We start from the raw sequence: 18,234 nt of genomic DNA, 5'->3' as shown, positions 1-18,234 counted from the left end.
ATGGACCAATGGGATCCTTAGCATCAGGGTAATGAATCAGGATAAAATAGCTTCCTGTGTAAATCACACCCATTTACATTTATGTACCATGAAATCCTATACGTCTTGTCAAAATGAAGTTATATTCAGTTCAATGGGGATTACTCACAAGTGAGCAGGTACAGGATTACGGGCTTAAAGGAAACTGGCTGACAAGGAACCAGGTTTTTTTTTTAATAATAATTTTTATTGATTTGTCATTTTAAAACAAACAAAACAAACAAACACATACAAACATGTATATTTCCATATCCTCCTTTTCATAAACCTTCTTTCATGGACTTCCCCATACCTCCCCCTCTCTGCATCCTTATTTTACAGTTTTTTCAGCAACCCCTTAGTCCAGTTTATATTTATAACTTATTTTTCCTCAATTTCATCTTAATTTATCAAACAATTTCAGCTGCAATTCTGCATCTTCTTTCCCCTTAACATTTTAGCACTCATCAATTTTACAACAGTTCTTGAGATAAACTTTAAACTTCTTCCAATCTTCCTCCACCGTCTCTTTCTCTTGGTCACGGATTCTGTCGGTCATTTCTGCCAGTCCCATAAAATCGATCACTTTCGTCTGCCATTCTTCCAGTGTGGGTAATTCTTGCGTCTTCCAATACTTTGCTAGAAGTATCCTTGCTGCTGTGGTAGCATACATAAAAAAAGTCTTGTCCTTTCTTGACACCAACTGGCCAACCATGCCCAAGAGAAATGCCTCTGGTTTCTTATGAAATGTACATTTAAGTACCTTCTTAATTTCATTATAAATCATTTCCCAGAAGGCTTTAATCTTTGGGCAGGTCCACCAAAGGTGAAAAAAAGTACCTTCAGCTTCCTTACATTTCCAACATTTGTTATTGGGCAAATGGTAGATCTTTGCAAGCTTGACTGGGGTCATGTACCACCTATAAATCATTTTCATAATGTTTTCTCTTAAGGCATTACATGCCGTAAATTTAATACCGGTGGTCCATAACTGTTCCCAGTCCGCAAACATAATATCATGACCGATGTCCTGTGCCCATTTAATCATAGCTGATTTGACTGTCTCATCTATTGTATTCCACTTCAGCAACAAATTATACATTCTTGATAGATTCTTAGTATTGGGTTCTAACAGTTCTGTTTCTAATTTGGATTTCTCCACCTGGAAGCCAATTTTCCTGTCTTGTTTAAAGGTCTCCATTATTTGATAATAATGGAGCCAGTCTCTTACCTTGGACTTTATTTCTTCAAGTCTCTTTAATCTAAATTTGCCACTTTCTTGTTCTAAGATTTCAGAATATTTTGGCCAATTAGGTTCCATATTAAGTTTCTTCACTTCTATAGCCTCCATTGGTGATAACCACCTAGGAGTTTTGCTTTCCAACAAATCCTTATATCGAATCCAAACATTGTATAGTGCTTTCCTAACCACATGATTTTTAAAAGACAAGGAACCAGTTTTGAGCTCTACCCATGTTGCAAGACCAAGTCTGTCTTGTCTGCAACAAGCAATATGGCCGAAAAGGAGGCAGAGATAAGATACCACCCTGCCCCCCTCCAACGGTTGCAACATCCCCTTGATGGTAATCATGACTCAACTATATTCCCATTTTATTAGCTCTCCTCTCTGCCCCCCTCCCAAATGCCAAATGACTGTAAGATGCCTTGAGCTGTGCAGGCTGGAGTTAATGAAGAATATGCTTGACCTTTGCAGCTGCGACGATTAAAGATTAGAGAGAAAAGTGGGGCAAGGAAGGACCCCCCCCTCCCCTGGCTGCGGTGATGGCTGCCCAGCTTGTTATGAATCCACAACAATGATTAGACGGATCATAGAGGCTGTGCAGGGAGGCTGGTTTACCTCAGCCAATTAGCAGGCCGAGCAGGAATAGTAATTAAGGCGGCTTTTGTGTTTTGTTGTGTTGGGCCACCCCTCCTGTTTACTAGCAGCTAGGCATCCCTTTTTTCTTTTGTGGCGCTGCAAGGCTTTGACACCCCGCTGTCTGGAGAGAAGCTGTTTACTCTTGATGCTGTGTTGGCTCTTCTATCCCCCTCCCTCCCTCTCTACAAATAAATAAATAAGTAGATTGTCGTGTTTTACGAAAATATAATTGCAGTGATTGTAAATGAGGGATAGAAGCAAAAAGGTAATTACAGGCATTGGTGGGCATGCAGGGAACTGTGAGGAGGAGAAGGAGGGGTGCTTAGTAGCTTTCCAGGGCACCGCAGTAATGGCTATTGGCTTCTGCAAAATTATCAGCGCTGGGGGAGGAGGATATTGTAAACCATCCCTCCCGCACTCGCTGACGTTCCATGTTTATGTACCAGATGGGGAATATCCCCTCTCGAAACTCCAAATTAGCCTTAATCAAGCTATGACCATTCATGTCATGCTTATATATTTCAGGATCAGAGTAGTGGGAAGGCCATTGAGTTGATTTCTTTCAGATGTTTGGAATAGCTGGGAGGGGTTTTGCACACCACAAGACATTTTCAGAATTCTGGATTTAAATTTTCATTGTGGGGCAGGAAACGCAGGCACACCCTGGGCTTAGTATCCATCTGTGGTGACTCTCGTGTTGATCAGATGAGATTGAATGTGTACAGTCATACCTCGGGTTAAATATCCTTCGGGATGAATATTTTCGGGTTATGCTCCGTGGCGACCCAGCAGTTACTTCCAGGTTTCGCCACTCGCGCATGTGCAGACGCTCAAAATGACGTCACACACATGTGCAGAAGCAGCGAATCGTGACCCGCGCACATGCAGATGCAGGGACGCAGGTTGCGTTCACTTCAGGATGTGAACAGGGCTCCGGAATGGATCCCGTTCACATCCAGAGGTACCAATGTACATGGCTAAGCTATAACCAGGGTGCTCCGTCACGTGTCCGATTTAGCCTGCCATCAAAAAACCTTTATGGAAGTCCTTTGTGTGGCATGTCACATTGGGATCTAGGTGGGCAGGGAACAATTTCGGATTCTCTCTGTTTCGGTTTCACTAATACAATTCATTTTTTGTATTTTATTTTCATTATTATATGCATTTGACGCACAATTTATCCTAATGTGTATATTTTGCACACATTATTTGCCTGGTGAACTGCACTGCAAAATGAAGAGGGGTGCAAATTTCAAAGGATGCCTTGTGTTTCAGTTCACATATTGTTTCAGAAAGTGCAGTTTATGTAGGCTTGCTTTTAAATGTGTACTGAATTGAATCCCCTCCACCCACCCTGAATACTGAAGGCTTAAATGACCACTGTGCTACATACAGGTAAACAACAGAGTGAAATCAGAGAGTGATAGCATTTCCATATGGTTTTCATAATCTGTGTGCAAACTACATGGCAACACTGCAGTGGGTAACAGACCTTAGCAGGACTTATATCAATCAAATTAAATGAGACATACCACAGGGCATATATTTGTGTTTTGCTACATTTTTCTAAGAAGTGATTCACTCAATTTTAGTCCTGTTGTAATTATCAGTGTTGTTATGTATATGAAGTGCCTTTAGCTCTTGGGAAAACATTAAATAAATTCTAACTTTTGCTAATATTAACATCAGGCCCATGATGAGCAGTAAACTTGTGTGATTGTTCCACTACATGGTAAGATGGCAGCTCGCCATGCTACTCCATAATATTGCTGTTAGGAAGTTCCCTGTGGTTTTTATCCTGTTCTTAATTGGAAGCCTTCCTATTAGTTTTTACTTGCCATGCAGCAATAAATAATTCTGCTTCTTCGCGGGACATCTTAGAAGTTTTAAATATTCACAATCTTATCATGCATCTCTTTGCTGAGCAAGACACAGATTGTTCTTTTCATCCCATCCCAATCATTCCTTATAATAATTTTGTGCATCTATTGCTTCCCTCCAATCTGTCAGTTTCCTTCTCACCAACAGAAGCTGCCCAGTACCATTTGTAACAGGGATGCCCACAGCAGGTCAGATTGGGGACTGGTGTGGCAAGCAGAGAGGTAGATCCTCATCTTTGGAGATATTACTCTCTTGCTTTGGCAGTCTCCAAACTGCATTTCCCTTATAGGGGAGAGATCAGGCAAGAGAAAGAAGGAGAAGCTATTTATATTGTTATCCGTAGTGTTTTGCATAATCACTTTAATGTAGAACAATGACTACAACATAACTGGGGAACTACTTCATTCAAACAGATAATGCTGTGGGACATGATCTATTTGTTCCATTCAATATTTACCAACTTGGTGTTGCTCTTGAAAGGGGACTCTGCATTATGGAGGTTCAATACCTTTTTGGACGAGGCTGTTAAAATACAAATCAAACACAAACTGGGTGTGTGTTTTTCCTTCCTTGTTATCTTTTAAACCACCATGAAAATTCATGTAAGTACAGTGTGGGATGGAAGTGCATGGAAGAATACATAAATGTATCTATGGGAGGTCCTCCGCCTCTCCTTTTCCTCCTCCAACTCCTCCTCTTCCTCCTCCTCCTCCTCCAGTTCCTCTTTCTGGCTTTTAGATACTTGGGTAGGGTGGCCCTTTTACGACTCTCCGATTGTTTTGAGGGACCCTGTTGTTAAGGTTCAGGTTGACATATACAAACCTAGGCGTACATATTTTATCCCTAAATACGTATTTAAATACATATTTTATCCATGTGCATTTCTAAATTTATTTTATCCTCAAATACACATTTGCAATTGCTTTTAGGTATGTTTCCCCCCACTCCCCAATAGCCAAGAATGGTGTGTACTAGAAAATTTGGAGCAGTGGAAAATCTGAAGGATAATGATGCTATGAGCCATGTATTTGCCAGGATGTTTGTGCGCAAATTAATTCAGTTTGCCTAGAAAGGTGAAGGAAACAAAGGTATCCTCCATCCCTAAAGCCAGCAACATCTGGAGGGTCACAGGTTCTGCCTCTGTGCTCTAAGCCTTCTGCAACAGGTGCCATAGGTTCCATTCCCCTTAACTCCACTGCACATCTGCTCAGATTTGACTGTGCCATGCTAGGAGGAGATGAATTTTCAAAAGATCCATAAACACCAAAGAGAAGAGATCTCATGACAGCAATCGTTATCAGGATAGATCAGTTCTTGCAAGAGAGACATTATTTCGACAATCTGTTGAATATCATTTAAGAGGCTGACTATGTTGAAAGCTTGCAGTTATTAGAAGCTCATTTGTTTCCATTGTTGACTCAACAAGTATTGTGTGTGATTTCCCCTGAGTTGCATCAATGTTTTCCATTTTAATGTGCAACTCCTTTAGACACTTTGGGAATGCAGGAGGCAGTCCCCAGAGGACAAGACAGTTACGGTAATTATTTCAAATGGATCAATACATCGATTGATTTATCAGATGATAAACAGGGGATGCCTTCTTTGGGGCTATGAATATTAATTGATTTGACAGAATAAACCTTGGTAAAACAACAGGTAGGGGCATCAGGGCATCACTGTATTAATTAGACATGCTGAAGCAGCCTTTAACTGTTCCTGAAGTTTAATCAATATACTACATTTGAGTCCCCAAAGGCTTATAAAAAACAGACTTTGAAATCCTTTAAATTGTTGCTTCAATGAGGTTTTAGAAGTTTCATGTATTCTTGTGCTTGTGGGCTATCTTTTGCTTCCTGAAATCAATAATGACCCAGATGGTTATATGGTTTATTTTGTTGTTTGTATCACACATGAGAAAGAGAGAAAAAAGCCACTACTTTTGCTTTATAATAGCAATTGTAATCTTATATAACCATGATCTGCTCCTTGCTTTCTGCCAGTTTCTATATTCAGTAAATGATTTGTAGTGAGGTGAAGTGTTACTTAAATCATATTGCTCCATAGGCACACGCGCCATCCAGCCTTTGATTTAATACTTGATGAAATGTAAGGATGCTGCAGTATTTTAATGACCAAGACACACACACACAAAAAAAGATTGTTGGAGGCAGGAGAGCAACTTGCCCAGAACAGAGAACAGGGAAGAGGAAGCTGCGACTCTCCAGACATTGCATTAACAGTGCCACGGGAGACAAAATGTGATGGTCACTGCCTGTGAACAGAGCTAAGTGACTACTTGACACCCAGCCCACTGCAGCACCTATCTAGTGTGAGATAGAAATTTTGCAAAATCCATTATGAGTAAGGCCAAGGCGATGACCTGGCCATAAAACTGGTAAGAACCAGTTATGAGGGAACCTAACTGAGGGCTAGAGAAACAAAACAGTTCCAGATCAGAGGCAAGGAAGGCTCTGCATGTAGAGCAAAAAAAATTGAGCTGAGCAAGTGTTTTCAAGGGCTGTGGCTGGATGAGAGATGGTGGAGCAATAGGGTAGCAGAAGATGGTTGGAGAAAGGCGAAGATGGCGTATGCATATTTATCTTATAGAGGGTGTGTGTTAATGGATATGCTCTCACAGATTTTTTTGGACTCTGCATTGTAATGCATTACTGAATGAAAGTCGAATTGGGATTCTGCTTTAAGCCTCTGCATTGAACCCTCCCGCAAAGGGAATTTTCTCCCATAACTGCTAGGTAAGGTTGCTGGTAATGGAGGAAAAGGCTAGGAGCTGCCTCAGTGCTGCTACTGCTGCTGCTGATAGGTCCAAGTGGTGATGGGCACTGGGAAGGGCTTCAGGGGCAGCCTTTGCTGGGCCTCCCAAAAGTCAGCATCCATTCTGCTCCTGAGCAAGAGTGCAGCAATCAAAGCAAAAGTGGTGAGCATCATCTAAGAAATGATTTTAAAGGTACATTGGGAGAGAAATCCAGGCAGAAAACACAGGGAGCAAACTTCTTCACAACCACTGCCATCCACCTTCCAGCACTGACAAAGGTGAAGGTCCAACCAGGTGCCCAGGCTTCTAAGTTGGCAGCTTACTTTCATCTCTGCTTCCCACATTTTTACCTTTCCCTTATTTTTTATTTCAAAAAGATCGTTGCAGTCTGCAAGCTCATGAAAAATATAAAAGCAGTTTACAGCGACATATGTATGATTAAAAAACCACAGAAAAATAAATAAAACCAGGGATCATCAGCTCACTATGAAAGAAGTTTCCTTCCCTTTGCAGTGGACAGCAGAGAAGTGTCGAACATTCAACCCCTCCATGCATTTCTCATGCAAAGAAACAACATAGGGACTGGGCAGGGGCACTTTTATAGCCTGGCCCCTGAGGTCATGTGGTTCCACCCAGCTCTTCCTATCTTGTGGGATAACCTCTGAAGCAGGAAGCCCAATTTTGTATCTATACTCCTCTATATGATTTAGAACACTGGAAGACAAGGCTACCAATCATGCAGGGAGTTTACATGTATTTAGAAAGGGCTCCCTGCTTCTGAAGTTATCCTGTGAATCTAGAGAGGTTGCACATCTTTATCTGGAGCTGGAGTTTCTCACCACTCTAGGTGTGTCGGTTCTCCTGAACTTGCAGCCTCCTCCAGCAAGGGCTGGTGTCATATGTGGTGCCTCCCTGTGAATTTCGTTGGAACAGGATTGTTCTCTTCCTCTGGGGACTTATTTATTTGTGGGCCAATCCTCATAGGAAGGTGGTGCAGCATTTTTTATTTTTTAAAAAGCTAAAGGTAAAACAAATCAAGGAGCGTGGCATCCAAAGACGGAGTCTTTTCTCTGAGTACTATTTGCCTATCCACTTATATGTAAATACTCTGGTCTCCTATCTACATGGATCTTTGAATGATAATGCTTAAATTACATTTTAGTCCTTGCTGAACATTTTAAACAGCCTTGTATAACTGTCATGAAAATGTACCATTCTAGGCAGAAAATCTATGTTAATTCAGTTCTTTGCTTTGATGTTATTGGTGGCAAGGGGAGTAAAGGCATTTCACTCTCATGGTCAAATAGTGGTTACTTGACCCTAGGCAAATAGATCCTGGTAGGGCTGATTTGAGGGTTTGCTTTACAAACGAATCTGCAAAGTTGCATGTGGAATCCAGTGGTTTGGCATATCTGCCCTGTGTATTTATTTTGCTTCAATATTTGATCAATACACGGTTCTCCAAACCCAGTGTAGATTTTTCCAGCTGTGTTCTGTACTGAGGGGTCTGTACTTTCCCCCCCTGGTTCTTTCTTTGATGACTCTGTGTTGAATTTCTTTGGTTATGGTTATCACATAGGTGACTTGAAAGAAGCCTGAATTGAAAGTCAGCTCCTTCTGCCTCCTGGCCCTGAATAATCATAGTTTGACTGACAAATCTCAGGTGTCTTCCTAATGAAAGAGCAAGTGTAAATCTAGCATTGCCTGCCTTCTCTTGTGTAACATTCCCCATTCCTGCTCACCTTATCTGTTGGGCAGTGTTGCCATTGTCTGTCTTGAGATAGACAGATCAGAAATTTGGAGTGGGGTCCCAGCATACTGTTCTCTCCCACCATTTAAAATTTAGCATGACATGATGATACATTGATTAAAAAGCCACAGTTTCATATACAAGAGGGACTGCAGTGTTAAAAAGGAACATTAGTTTTCTTGGTCATAAGGCTATCCCTTCTCTCCCAATTTCTAATTCAATAAACCTCAAGTCTGAATTCTGCCTTACTGTGAGTCAGCATAACAATTTATATCCCCACTCCCTGCCGCCACTGCCCATCTTCTGAAGTGCAGGGTTTAGTTTGCTTCTGCCTGTGGATCCATTCTCTCCCTTTTATTCTTAGAAAACATTTTCAACTACCATCTGCTGCTAATTTTTGCAAATGACTGCATGTTCTATTGATCCATTTCAACGTGGTCTTTGCTTCTCATTCCCCAATGCATTGCTGTTTGCAATTTATTTCACAGCCCTTTTAGTTCCACATATTGAGATGTGTGCTTTGCTCTCCCTTATGCGACTACATTTTAAGATATTAATCACCCACGGCAATCCTTAGCCCTCCTACTCAAACTGCTGTTGAAAAGGGCCATTAAAAAGCTTAAGGGATTCCTATTTAGCTGCTTTATTGTCCAACATTATTTCTCATAACACTTTTGGTAAAATAATGGCAGAGCATATTCCAGTGTTATGATTTTAGCAGCTTTATTGGCATTATGTTTTATGGGTGAAAAGGACTGGTTACCACGTTCTATGTGAAACACTGTTTGCATCATGCTTCCTTGCAAGGGACCCACAATATTTGCATTGTTTGATATTAGTACAATTACAATGTTTTCCCCCCAATGACTGAATACTAAGCTTGGTCTTTTAGTTAACTGCCATTTTTCTTTGCCTCTGAATTCATAGAATGTTCAAATTGTAGAGTTGGAAGGGACCCACAAATGTCCAGATTAGCTCCTTCTACTCTAAATTATTACACACTCCTTGCTGTCTGAAACAATCCCTTCCTTGCCCATTGAGTAACGTAGACCCCTGTGTTTCTTGAATAACACTGGTGTCATCAGAAATTATCTAATATACCAAAGCTGCAATCCCATGAAAACTGACCTGGGAGTAAGTGTTTTTGAACTCAGTGGGGTTTACTTCTGAGTTGAGACAGGGGGAAATTCAGTTCCTCTGTAATCCACACTTTTCAAAGCAGCACGAGTTCAAACTCAGTCATGTGAGCAAAACTGCATATAGTAGGGCAAAGTGTGCGTAAAAATGAATGTGTTAGTGAAAATAACACACAAAAATGTATAATATTGTGGAAAATTTCTTTGGGAAAATGGGAAATTGCACAGAATAACATTTATTTAAGTAGAAATCTTCATTAAAGTGCCATGAATTTTCAAGAGGAAAATTTTCAAACGAAAACTCACCAAATGCTGTAGAAATGCAGATAACTGAACATAAGACTGAAAACATGAGAAATTGAGAGGAACCAAAATGGACAGATTAGTCCACCCTAATACTGCCAAGTTTCCAAAAATCTATTTTGGAGAAGGAGAAAGGTGGAAGAACAGGTAGCTCACCTATGCAGACATGAGATGGAGCCCTTTTCTGCCTCCTTTCCCAAAGTAAGGTCTTTTGGGAGGGGGAGCATGAGAAGGGGGGTAGCAGGGAAGGGGGAAAGCCACACTTCAGCCAAGCCTTTTGAGCATTCCTGCTGAATGCTTGAAAAAGCCTTGATGTGTTCTCTTGGGCATTCAAGAGGAAATACTCAAAAGCCCAACTTGTTGTTATTGTTAAAGTATCAGTAGTCCAAGATCCTTGCTGATCTACTAAGAATCATCCCAGGACCTATCAGTAGATCCTAAACTACCTCCTGCCCATCCATGCTTAGTGGTGAGAAACTCCTGAACATAAGTGTCTGTGTATGAATTTCAGGTTTACTGTTTTACTCTGCATTCCTTTGGGAGGCTAGAAAGGCCATGTAAACACAACATCATCACCTAGTCCTCCATGGACAGCCACTGTGGAAAGTGGGGCACCCATCAAAGAGGCTATGCAGAGCTGGCAATTCTGGGGGCCACTATCCCTGCATTTCCCACAGCTTGTCCCCTTAAATGCAAATATTAACCTTGATCAGATCAAACTCCCTCCTTGGCTTTGTTTCAAAGGGAAAGCAGCAGCAGCAGCAGCACCAACACACACCCCTTCATACTCAATATGATACACATGCATTTTAAATTGCAATATCTGAACCCCAGCAGAAAAAGTCCCAAAAGCTACAGCCCTGAGCTGCTATCCCATTTCTATTTTGCCCTTGCCCAGGAACAGCAGCAGATGGGAAAGATTCTTCAGTATAGCTGTACAATGCCTCTGAAATTGTCAGTATACTGTAATGGCCAACAGAACGTCATCTTTAATCAGCTGCAGCAAACCTCCTTTTCCATCTCCAAGGCCTTCTGTAGAAGAGGGACAAGACAGGTTTGTCCATTAGCTTCAAAGCCATTCCATTGGGTGGCATATGGATGGCAGACTGAGGCTGGCCAGCTTGCATCAATCTAGTTTTCCCTCTGCGTCTTTCTCCAACCCATTGCCTTTCCATTCATCTGGCCTGCAAACCCAGCCCATTCATATTGCTAATAGATGAGTCCTCATTATCTGGCCATGAGTGCAAGGAAGAAGTGTGCCGGTCCGAAAGGGGAGTGCCATTTTCTGGGTAGGCTCTGTGCCTCTCCTGTGCTGCTAATCCATCTCTTTGTGGAGAAAGGCCCCTTGCTGCAAAGAAACAATACGACTTGCATGTCATCATTAGTCTGAAAATTATAAAAGAAACCTTCCATCAGTATTGGCACAATTACCTTCCCATTCGCCTGCTCCACCTCATTAAAAGGAAAATGTTACAATTATGGCAGAGACGGGAGGAGCAGATTAATGTTCTGTTTCTAATGCATTGATGAATTGGCACTTAGTCAAAGAGATTCTTCTTTATTTTAAATGAAAGCCTGTCTTGTTTTCACACAAAAAATGTGTTATAAATAACACAAAGATAGGGAGAGTCCCCTTTATTAGGGGCCCCTTGGCTGTGAATCTGTTTTCTTGATTAGCTCTCAGATAAGATGTGAAGAATAAGAAGCCGGTTAAAAGGAATCATTCAGCCTTCCTTATGGGAGAATTTCCAGAGGTAAAGCTAGGAGTTATTTGCCATATAGAATTATTGCAGACACATTCACTGGTTCGCCCCTTATGCAAAACTGAACATTTTTGAGTATGGAATAAATTACATGTCTTTTTGAAATGGTGTCTTTAGTGTGGAATGGGGCTTACTCTCAGGTAAGTGGGTATAGGATTGAGGTTTCATTTCTGATTTCAAAGGCTCAGGCTGAATAATAAAGGAGAACATAAATATGTAAAAAATTAGATAAAATGGTTAAGAGACATAACTTAGTGCCCAACATGACCTGTTTGCCAACAATAATAACAATATCCATTACAGCCTTCTTCTGGAACTTGTGTACATAGTTACATCCCCACCACATATGCTCAAAATATTCTAAGTCACTTTGACTCACTGCGGCAAAAAAGTAACCAATAAATTTAATAAATGAAAAAGTTGAACACTAGTGTGAGTGAAATATGGGATAGAATTGTTCAGCCCATCCCTACTTTGGAGCGAGCCCTACCCAGAATGAACAGAAGGTTTCTCCTTACATTCCAGTATTCAAAGTGTTAATGCACTCATTTCCCAAAGAAACAGAGATTGAAAGAAACAGTGCACAGCTTTGGTTAAGAGCTTCTATTATTCAGTCCACATGCCCCTCGCCTCTGAGGTTGACCCTCACCCAGAATATGTGAGGGGCTGGGGGAACAGGAGGAAGCTCAGATCCTGTTGAGGGAATGCCAAACCATGGTTTCGTTTTACATGTGACCACAGTATACCCAAACTGATTCAAAACAAAGTTTTCTTCCTATTAATGAGATAATAATTTGGGGTCAGTTTACTTCTGTGTTAATGCTGAATCAAATTTAAAGCTAATGAGAGAAAATGAGTTCCTGTGGTAAGTTAGTTATTCTTGGCTCATAACTACCTCTGTGGGGAGCCATTTCAAGGCTTCTCAGTTCACAAGCTGTAGTTTTCATTAAAAGGAATCAGACAATTGGATTTTTATCTTTGCGTTTAGACCCCATTGAAGCAGATTTAGATAGCTGCCTTTAATTTTCTCCCCCACCTTTCATCTTAATTTTATCAGGGGATGTCCATGGCAAACACACAAACTTCAATCCTGAAACATTTACTTTGTTGGGAGGAATCATAGGAACTATATGTGGCATGAAAACTGAACTCTGTGGTCACATTAAAAGGATATGAGAGTACCCCTTTAGTTAAATAGCAGAAAGTGGGGGGTGTCTACGATTATAATTCTACAATTTATTTAAAATGTTACCTGTTGCTGATAAGTTGGAATGCGGCTTACACAATCTACTTGACGATGTCTCCAAATGTGTCTTGCTGGGATCATCTTCTTCCTCCCCATTGCCCTGCCAGTTCATGACAATCAGGTTGGCTAAAAGAGGGTCATCCCACTTTTTACTCATCCTGCCAGCTACCAATGAAAGTGTAGATCAACTCACAGGATTCACCAGCGATACTGTAGAGCACAGACGTTTCATAAGACAACACAGTACCAAGACAACATGGATCATATTTGCTTTTCCCAGACACCCAGGGAGGAGTTCAACATAAATGTTTTGTTTATAACAGCTGAATGCTCTCCCCTCTCCTGTCCCCTCCCCTGTGTGCTGTTCTGGGGGGTTCTCTAAACCCCCCACTCCCAGAGCCAATTTAGTGGGGCAAGAGGGAAGAAGCCCCATTGCATTACTGGAAGCCCTTGAACAGGCTTCTGCTAGTGAGACCAGTTAGCTGAATCTCATCCATAATTCTCCCCATCTGGAAATTGGCCCGACAGACAAAGGGAAAGTGTAGGTGCATTGAGAAGTAGAGAGAGAGTTGTACGTTAGTACAATTTGTGCCCTTGTACAATGTCATTACTGATCATGGGGCATATATATTAAGCTAACAGTCTCAGCTTCTAATTTCCCAGATTTGTGGAGCTTGAGCTACTACTCTAACTCTAATCAACATGAGACAACTTCTGGCAGGTTGTTTGATCATCGAAAGTATTTACTTATTGCAATTATTTATATCCTACTTTTTAAGATGCAAATCCTTCCATGATGGTTTGCAAGTAGCATGAAATTATAGTTTTAAAAAAACACAATAAGCAACACCAGCATGTCAAAAGCCAATCAGGATCCCTGCCAACCCCTGGCTGGTAGAATGGCTCTGTGGTGCATAGGGGAAAGTCCAGCTGGAAAGTCCAGAGCTGGATCAGGCTCTGAAGTGTTTATTGCCTCCCTCTCTCCTGCAATCCTCTCCATAGGGCAAGTAGTGGTACATAGCCCTTTGATATAAATGATAAAGTCCAGGTGGAGCAGCTCCTGAGATGGTTTTTGCCCCTCACACTCTCTCTTTCCTGGAATCCTCTCCATAAGACAGTTGAGGTAGATGGCACTGTAGGGGAGAAGTCCAGCTGAGGTGGTCTGCACCCAGGTTCCCCTCTCTACCAGGATGCTTCTTGCAAGGCAGCTAGTGGAACTTAGGGAGAAATCCAGCTGAAACGGTATCTGAGGTGGCCTTTACCTCAGAATCGGTGATTTTTCCTTTATGGATTGGTGGGCAAATGCCACTCTAATTTCTCAAGAATAAAAATTGCCTCTTACATTTTGTATTAATCAGTTATCATGCTTCTACAATGGCATTTATTATATTTCTATTGTATCACTCATTTGCAGCAACCCTCGGACTGTTTCAAAATGTCATGAAAACGTCACTCATGGGAAACATTCAAACTCTCATGGGAAACATTTAATTTATACAATTATTTTTATAGTCTTGACCTTCATGTCTTTAGATGTTCTCTCCATTTCCCTTTATCTTTTTGTTGGAGTGCAATACCGAAAAGAAAGAAGTACTCCACTGGGCTAAAGGTTACAGCTGCTTTCTAAATATGTGCTGCAAACACTGCGAGAATCTTTTAATGCTTGGTATAATTGCTCAGCATTAATTCAGTGGGTGAAACACTGAAGTGACCTATTCGGGCATTGAGAAATCTGGTTCCTGCGGTGCTGGGCGAAGCATGGCTTATATGATACTGCTATTAATTATGGCATGCTTCCATGGTACCTTTAACTGTGGGCATTAAAGATATTCAAAGCATTCACTGGTGCTTAGGAAACCATATCTGTCAAAGCTCCCCCCCCCCCCAAGTCTGTGAAAGCTGTAAAAGACTAGATTCCCTTTTACAAACCAATGAGTTTCCAGTATCTTCGGCCAGCAAAGAAAGAATCCCAGTCAAGAAACCTACCTTTCTCTTGAAATGGGTGCCTCCAAAGTTTTATTTGCTTTGTTTCATCAGCAAATCAGAACCCCCTTGCCCCCTTGCTTCCCTGATAGGTGAAAGATATTCATCACGTTCTTCTTATTCATGAGATAACAGCCAGTGTGACATAGTGTGCTTAGAGCATTGGCCTAATACCCAGAAGACTAGGGTTCAAGTCCCCATGGCAGTCATGAAACTCAATGGGTGATTGTGGGCCAGTCACTCACTCTCTGCCTAACCTCACTCACAGGGAGTAGTAGAAAATGATGTACACCACTTTGAGCTCCTTAGAGGAAGGATGGGATATAAATGTATAAATAAATATTTCCTTTCCAATATCATGATCCCATCGTTGAGTTACACCTGCTGAGCAGAGATGCGATTGCTGTCAAATTATGTTGTGCAAACAAAGTACAACTGTATGATGGCAAAAGTAGGCAATGTTTGGTGCCTGACCGCAAGGAGGAGCAGAATCTTACCTTTAATAAAGACAAGATGGCCAAGGGCTTTTCTTTTTCTTCATTGAGAAAAAATGTCTTGCTGTTGCTTCCATGGATGGCTTGTCTGCTCTCAGCAGTCCATCAGTCTTCTGGAACAGAATGGCCCATAGGAACAATGATGGTATGTCATAATAAAGATGATAATCAAACCTTCTTGGGGTCAGTACTCACTGATACAGAGCACATGCTCCCCCCCCTTTGCTGCCAATGGCAGCCATTTTGTGCTGGCACCTGCAACACTTTTATCAATATACAAGTGGATTAAGCAACCCCCCTTTTATTAACCAAAAGAAGCACTAATTATGATGATTTGTGGTGTTCCATCTATTTACTTAGCACTTTGCAAAGAATGAGAGGTTGGTGAAACTGTTGGTCATCCCACAAAAATAACAAAAGAAGGGGTGGAAATTAAGGCTGAAATAAACCTGGGGAAGAATGGGTGATTATTTCCAGTTGCAGATCCCTTGGCTTGGATGTATTAGGGTTGGGTACTGAGTTGAAAGGGTCTATTCCAAAGGCGTCATGGAAAAGTAGAGTTCTGTGAAGGGATTTAAAGAATGTAAGGGAGATTTTCTCACAGGGGCATTCTTCTAGGATAAAATATGTCTAGAAGTTCATACACTGAGGTAAACTATGCATCTGAAGTATTTTGTGGGAAACTATGTTTATTTATATATGATTTTTTATCTTTTTAAAACTAAAAACAGGTTAATGTGGGGAAAGGACAGAATGGACACCAGGGACCAGAAATAGACTGATCCATGCATCCCCAGGGGGGTGGGCTGACTTTGTTGTTCCATCAGAGGTGTCCAGTACCACACAGGGAATTGTGTAAACTGGAGCCTTGGGAGAAATATGGTCAGGCCTGAGTTTCTAGGTGTTCAAACTCCAGCTGAACTTCAGTCAATAACAACAACAACAATGAATGAAATATGATGTGAGCTCTGACTTCAGGAGCAATTTTGTTCTCAGAGTAGTGAAGAACAACAGCACCAACTATTTGATCTGAAACGAATGTTGAGAGGAAAAGCTGTGAAATGTTTCCTTAATTTTAAGTGTATTATCTGTTGCTAGGATGGGGGGGGGGGGACGACCTTAATTGCTATTCTGAAGGGTCTGCTATCAGGTGTAGATATGTAAACACACACCTACACACACACATTTTATTTTGGCAGGTGCAAATCCTCTATGGGGAAAAAATTATTCTAGCACTATAATGATGCTGTGTGTGTGTGTGTGTGTGTGTGTGTGTGTGTGTGTGTGTAAACTAATGTGTCAGTTATGATTGGGCTGAGCTGCAACAAAAAGGCATAGACCTGGTCAAATTGTCATTCCACCCATGCTGTTGTTGACATGCTTTATTCCTGTATGCAGACATTAATATACCAAAGCTATAAGTAAGTAAATCGGACTCAACAGGAGGGCATGCACTAGCATATTTCACAACTCTACTGGATTTACTGCAGAGCTTTGAATTCACAGCAACCTGGAAGGAGGGAAAGGCTAGACTGGCAAATAGATCTGAGATGTGTTTGCTAGAATGAATTTGAATTGACAAGTTCTTGCACAGGAAAAAAAGAAACGCCACCATGAAAACAAAGTCTCAAAATACTGGCAGTGAAAGGCTGTTTTATCTTTAAATCTTGGGCTTTCCTACCAAACATTTAAATGCCATAAAATGCAATGCAATGAAAAAACATGCATATGCAAATTCTATGGATGCAAAGTTGAGAAGTGCCCCAAAAGTGTTTTAAAGAATAATAATATGGATCAATTGGTTGTCATTCCCTTTCTATTCCAAATTCACCCACTAGAGGCAGCATCTTAATTTTAACCCAGCAGCAATGAGGATTTGCAAGGGAGAAAGTGCTGTAATGTATCTACCACAATCTTGACAATAATGGGTGTTTTCTCTAGAATTCCAGGGATAATTTACAGAGTCAGGTTAAGTGTGACGGGACTCACAGCTTTCCTCATGATAAACTGCTGCCAGCATTTGATTGCTCATTTGTATGAAGCCATTATAACAGATCCACTATCACAAATCATCAAGATGTGATGAGAGAGAATGATCTGTGATAGCAAACCCTTCATAATGGTGCTACTGAATAAGCAATGGTGGGATAGCTACAGGTTATCGTGTGGAAAGCTCTCAGTTCTGACTGATAAGATTATAAAGTGAATTGGTCCTAAATAAAATGCTCCAATGGGCTGATAACCTAATGGGACCCAGATAGATATAGCATGGTTATTTCTCTGGGAAGGATATACCTGTCATTCCTACTGGCAGCAAAGTTACACCCAAATGTTGCAATGTCTGAGGAGGGGGAATGATGCTAAATTCTAGAATTGTAAATCCATGGATGCTTCCAGAAGGGTGTTTCATGTGGGGTTGATGCTCCTCAAATATGCAAGGTTTTTTTTTGCAAGAGCCACGTGGTGTCATTGTCATCAAAATGCCAAGTCATATCTCCCCTCCCCTCATTTAATCCAGATTTACCCTTTCTGGGGAAAATACAATTAACTGCCGAAGAAGAAAAGCGTTGCCACTATGTTCCCACCTGCAATATCTCCACAACATTCATGATATTAAGGCCCAACCTAGAAGAAACCTTAGTGGGCGGAAGCACATGTTGCAAATCTTGCAGAGGTTTCTCACTAAAACAAATCCCTGTTATTTCAGGCCACATTAGGCCTACCTAGATGCCTTTAATTTGCAGCATGCATAAATGAGGTGGAGTTCTTCAGAGCTGAGAAATGTACAGATCCAGTGTGGTGTAGTGGTTAGAGAGCTGGACTAGGACCTGGGAGACTAAGGTTCAAATCCCTGCTCAGCCATAAAGTGGTCAGTCACAGTCTCTCAGCCTAACGTGTCTCACAGGGTTGTTGTGAGGATAAACTGGAGTAAGGGAGAAGAAGAAGCCACCTGGAGGGGAAAGGTGCCTGCAAGGGCTCATATAGTTTGATGTTGGTTTTCCTTCCCC

General features: G+C 41.3%; 1 long non-coding RNA gene across 2 annotated transcripts; it reads right to left on the bottom strand.

The window, feature by feature from the left end:
• Nucleotides 1-10,706: 10,706 nt before the first annotated feature.
• On the bottom strand, nucleotides 10,707-15,329 carry LOC310844488. Of its 2 annotated transcripts, none has more exons than XR_014564159.1 (3): nucleotides 15,230-15,329; nucleotides 12,756-12,959; nucleotides 10,707-11,126 (listed from the first exon to the last, which is right to left on the bottom strand). It is a non-coding gene; the product is annotated as an uncharacterized lncRNA (long non-coding RNA). The 2 variants fall into 2 exon arrangements; XR_014564160.1 differs by having other exon boundaries at nucleotides 10,707-11,088; nucleotides 15,230-15,327.
• Nucleotides 15,330-18,234: the final 2,905 nt, after the last annotated feature.

Source organism: Podarcis gaigeae, assembly GCF_964106915.1.
Source record: "Podarcis gaigeae genome assembly, chromosome: 5".
NCBI lineage: Eukaryota > Metazoa > Chordata > Lepidosauria > Squamata > Lacertidae > Podarcis > Podarcis gaigeae.
This window is presented reverse-complemented; position numbering and strand designations above follow the sequence as displayed.